Source organism: Lolium perenne, chromosome 4 (assembly GCF_019359855.2).
Source record: "Lolium perenne isolate Kyuss_39 chromosome 4, Kyuss_2.0, whole genome shotgun sequence".
Lineage (NCBI taxonomy): Eukaryota > Viridiplantae > Streptophyta > Magnoliopsida > Poales > Poaceae > Lolium > Lolium perenne.
The window spans coordinates 235,957,833-235,963,617 of NC_067247.2; the positions used below are offsets into that span (position 1 = coordinate 235,957,833).

Genomic DNA, 5,785 nt, shown 5'->3' on the forward strand with positions numbered 1-5,785 from the left:
CCTCCCCAAGGTGAGAAAATTTTGGATGATCTTTTGAGCAATCAAAGATCAAACAATGGGAAGGATGGGATTGGATATAAGCCGAACACAAGTAAGAACAAGAAGGCCAAGCCCGCACAAGCAAAGGAGAAAAATGTTGTGGGTGGTGATGATGTCACTAGGGACAATACCAACCATAATAATTTTGCGGGAAAGTATAACCCTCATTATGTGATATTCCGTGATTACTATGGAGATGTATATGCTAAATATGTTGGTCCATATGATGGTTATATGTAGCATCCTACCTTTTAATAAAGGCAAGATAGCTATTCCCGGGATCACTGATAGCACACACATTACAAAATATAGTAATCATTGCAATAGTATCAAATTACTACATCTTTGATCCAGAGGGTAAAGTAAAACCTTACAAATTGCATAGTCACATGGACTAGCTCTGTAAACAAACACAGTGGAAATGTAAATCATCAATGAGCCTTCATCATCTTCATGTGCCATAGGCAGTCATGTTGGAATGTAGACTCGAGATCCTATCAAGTACTTCTCCTCAGAAAATCCTGCACGTTTGAATATGCAGCCCCACGAATGGAGGTCAGTACAATGATGTACTGGAAAATGACACTTATTTGGTGGCAGTATTTAGGCATGACTATCTACATGATATTTGGCTAGTGGAGTCTTAGGCTAATTTGCATAAAGCCAATTTTATCCTATATTTTGTTTAAAACAAAACGTTTTGAAATCCTTGAATGACATTATGAAATCACACCATGGTTAAATCCTCCATGGGTTTTAGAATAATCACATGGTTACATCTCCCATGAGTTTTAAAAGGTTGATACACAATTTTAAATACATTCAGAAAAGGTGATGAGATTCTTCCGTACATTCCTTGCCTAGGAGCTCAAATTATCCGTAACCGGGGACACGGCTAAAATCTTAGGTTTAACTCTCGAGAGGTTGCGCTCTTTACCCACAATTCACAACCAAGCCTTTTTGCCAAAATTCTTCATCTTCATTAAGGCCAGGACGAGGTTATTACGAAGTTTTTCCTTAGTAGCCCCTCCACCTACCGGATCCGCCCGTGCCCAAAATTCCACCCTCTGGCGTTACCCAGGCAAGCTTTCCCACTAAGTACTTAGCCAAGATAGAGCCCATATTGTATTGTGGTTGCACTGGAAGCTAACTAAAACATGGAAGACATAGTAATCTCTTTAATCCTGGGTGGCCAACCACAAGTGGAACTTATAAGCTTAAAACCTTACAGGTAGTAAACCCCCACACGATCCCCTGGTGAAAACCAGGTGTGCTGTCAAAAACGACCACTCTACAACATACGAACTCTCAGGGATTCATCACTTTAGTCCCGAGGGCGCGTGAGCCTGAGCAGCCGCCCACCAATCAACCAATCCACACAGGTAATTCATTAAGGTTGTTAATTTTAATCCTCAATACTCATAATCGAGAAATATCAAAACAGCAGTGGCATTTTGTTATTGCGAAGCATACTAAGAATACTAGCAATGGTTCAAGGGTGGCTACACACTACTAGGATTGATGTGCATAGCATAACTTTTGAAAACAAAACTCTACCATGCATTCTAGTTTCGAAAACACTAATGCATAATAAAAAATAAGTAGGATTTAAATGTCACTTGCCTTTTTGGTAATTGAAGATCGTTCACTTCTCTCAACAAAACACATCGCTCTTCGCACCAACTATAAGATAAAAAAATAGCACAACATAAACACACCATTCATACAACAACAAAATCAATCAAGGAAAACAACAAGTTATTATTCATTTTATTTTAGTCATCGGATAAAGAAGACATGGCATGAGGCATGGCTTGCAAGATATGGCTTTGGGAGATGGAATGACTAAGTCAAATACTTAGGAAGAAATAAATATTATCTAAGCCAAATGCTTAGAAGGAAAATGTTGACAAGGAACTATGGTCAAGAGTTGTTTGCTACACAAGAATGGCTAATTATGAATAATCCATGTGATAAAATCACATGAGTCTCAAATGGCACAACTCAAAATACTATTAAGTAGAGTGTGACAACACTTACTAAGATAGTATGAGTTACACATTGGCTTGGGTTTGGATTTGTGATATATTGAATTACTCAATTAACTCATTTGTAAATTAAATAGTTCAATATAAGGTAATAAGATTAAGTGGGTATAAGGTTGAATATGTATGAATGATATTTAGGATACGATGGTGGCTGCGTCAAAGATGTTAATGAATATCAAGGGTTTAGAAACATGTGTATGTAGTAGAGTGAATCAACATAACAATTGGAAAAATCTATAGATGAGATTTGTTACCAATTACTCAAATAACTCAATTATTATTTGAATAATATGAACTAGACAACTAGAGGTAGGCTATGCATTATCCGTGAACATGATAAAGAATTATAACTGATTCTGAGAGATGGGTATGATCATAAGGATCATTTGGCTAAAGGAACTATGTTGAAACCAGTTATAGACTACACTTTTCGCGAAAAGTTATTAGAAGAAGTTTTCCGGATGGAAGAACTTTCTACACGGAAGTTGTAGAGAATTCCATTACAGGCTTATCGCCAAAAGAATCTCTCGGAAAAAGTTTGTAGGATTTATTTTATAGACGATGTTGCGGATCAAAGAGGTACCGCAAAAATATAGTGGGCAAAACTACCACGCAAAAAGTCTAGAATGATCTATGCGATTTGCTGATTACAACGGTATAAAGTTTGTCGAAATCCGACTTGTAGAACTTAAGATATGAATTTTACAAAATTATACCGAAGCGGTTAGAATTCTAGTGGTGTCCGAAAAGTTCTGCGAGAAAGTTTCTCGGATCGAAAAACTTTCTATACGAAAATTATAGAGTGTATAATTACGAACTTAACAACAGAGAAATCATCTAAACCGGAGCTCCAGATTTATTGTTATGAAATTTCAAAGTTTTCTTGGGTGAACTAGCTAGCACTATATGTGTCCGATGTCCGATCGATGGGTTACAGACAAAAGGGATGTTTTGCATGGTTTCAGTTAAGTTCAACTACTGGATCTAATCTTGTGGTTAGGCAAAACACAACAGCAGTAGCTCACCCGTGCGCTGATCTTGTCATCGTTCTGGCGCTTCTGGAGTTGATGAAGTGGTGGACGATGTGTGATCCAGGACGAGATCCTAGCTGTGCAAAGAAAATCAAAAGGAGGTCTTAGGCGATGCAAAAATTGCAGGAGAGAAGGAGCGCAAAAAGGAGGCGGGTGTCTCCTGTACCGGTCGAACTCGTCCTTGAAACGTCCGCGGTCGTCGGATCTCCGGTGAGTGGAAACAGCAGCGCTCGGCTTGGGAGGTTTGGGAGGGATCAGTGCCCGGGTCGTGGCGTGGAGGTTGAAGAATGATGGCCTGATGTGCAAGGGGATTAAATTGATCGGGAGTTTATCTTCCCAGGTACAGCGCACCTAGACGGGGAAGGCGGGGAGACGCGCACGCGGGTGAGTTATTTGCACCAGAAAAATCGCGGCGCCATTTCAAGATCGTGAATGAATTCTTCCCTGGTGTTGCTCATAACATGTAACATGTGGGCCAGCTATCGGGAATAGGAAAAATAGAAGAAGAAAAAGAAACGAGAAGGGAGATGGCTGATACGGTCCAGCCAGACCTGGTGCATCATGGGTGCGTGCGTGGAAGTGGTCACTTCACATGCAGGTATGGCTTATTCTCTCACTTCCCATTTTTTTCTTTTATATTTTTTTTTGTATTTTTCCTTCTTTTAGAAAGGTTTTATAAGTTCATATTGGACCAAACGAATTTGTAAAACAAAAATCAATTAGTCATTTAGGAAACTCAGGAACCTATTTCACGACCTATAAATATACAAAAAAAATGAATTTACACATTTTGGTCTATATGACTACTTGAGCATTGATATTTCAAAATAAGGTTTGGGCCTTTTGTCTCAAAATAAAATCTTATATGATTTTCAAAACCATGCAATAGAAATAGGTTTGGTTTGGAAATACTTTGAAAACAGATCTTTGTGAAAACTTATCTTGGGAAAGGCTTTTAAATAAATCTCAAAAAGTTCTTTTAACTCTTTGTGAAATTTCAATCAAGTTCAAACAATCAAGCATTAAATTCGTTTTTATTTTACATTCCGAAATTTGGAAAATTTCAGGATGTGACATCATATTGCTTGGTCTATTTGGGTTCCTAAGACCCTTGTTACTAACAAAAGAGGACCCATTGCGAAATGGGGACCTAAAACAAAGACTTGATCTCATGTAGGACTATGCCGCCGGAGGGTCAAATGGGTGCTTGATAGTGGATGCACAAGTCATATGACCGGCGGTAAGGACCTGGTTACGGAGTTGAAGCCTAACTTGGACATGTGGGCCATTACCTTCGTCGACAACTCCAAATCCGAGGTATTGGGTCTTGACAAGATTGTGGTTGCACACAACATTACTCTTGTGGATGTTGTTTGTCAAGACTCTTGGTTACAATTTATTGTCCATTCATGCCCTAGGCAAGATGGGTTTTGCCGTCTTCATTGATGTTGATATTGTGGTTCTCTTGTGGAGCAAGACTCTAAAAGTCGCTTTCGTTGGGTATGTCGAAAACAACTTGTATGTGGTGGATTTTTCGGGGGAAACCACTACAAATGTGATGTGCTTATTTGGAAAGGCGGACGTAGGTTGGTTGTGGCATCGCCGCTTGGCCCATGTCAACATGAGGACTTTGCATAGTCTCCACAAGGGAAACCATATTGTGGGACTAAAAGACAATGTTTGTTTTGCCATAGCTCATGTTTGTAGGGCTTGTGTTGAAGGTAAAATGCATGATTCTCCGCATCCAAGCAAGACCATCATCTCTTCCAAGAGAATATTGGAGCTCCTTCATGTTGACATTTTTGGCCCCACTACTCATGCAAGTCTTGGTGCGAAGAAACATATATTGCTTGGTTATTGTTGATGATTATTCAAGATATACATGGGTTTTCTTTCTCAATAAGAAGGATGAGACTTGATCAACAAATCTTCATCGACTTTGCCACCGAGGTGCAACGTCAACACAACCTCACTATATTGGCAATAAGAAGTGACAACGGCTCCAAGTTCAAGAACTACACACTCAGTAACTTCCTTAGTGATGAGGGGATAAGTGTAATATCCCAGGTTTAGAGGCTACAAAATGAGAGAACACCAAAGTGTGCATTGCATTCATGCATAAAAAATTTGGGGAATTTTCGCGCTTTCAAATAAAACTTACCACGGTAACTAAAGTTTCACTTGACTTGCTGGAATTGAAGTAGATCATCAAGTCAAACGCTATAAACTTCACTGTGATCTTTGCTAAAACCTTATTTTGGGTAGACATAATTTGATCCATAGGTTGGATCAAAAGGAACTAGAACTATTACACAACACTTACAAGTTAGCAACTACCTTTGTGTGTAATTTAATTCACTTATAAATAAGGTAAACCACAGGGTCTAAATTCCATACAAGCCACACATTCTTATTTAAATCATAACTTATTAAATACATGGCATATCATAAAACTAAATCCATTTACATTACGAATTATAGTTCAAACTATTTGAATAAAACTAACTATGAGTATTTTGAAACTCATATGATCATGCCTTGGTGAATTCAAACACTAACTATCCAAAATTGAGAAATAACCCTCAACCTTGACCTTTTGAGCAATATTATAATATAAATCCAATCAAATATGATATAGTGTTATCACCAGAATTTGACCAAGTCGGA

General features: G+C 38.4%; 1 long non-coding RNA gene across 1 annotated transcript; it reads right to left on the minus strand.

Annotated features, from left to right (window-relative positions):
* Positions 1–327: 327 nt before the first annotated feature.
* On the minus strand, positions 328–3,529 carry LOC127330001 (uncharacterized). Its single transcript, XR_007869084.2, has 4 exons — positions 3,285–3,529; positions 3,113–3,195; positions 1,663–1,722; positions 328–560 (listed from the first exon to the last, which is right to left on the minus strand). It is a non-coding gene; the product is annotated as an uncharacterized lncRNA (long non-coding RNA).
* Positions 3,530–5,785: the final 2,256 nt, after the last annotated feature.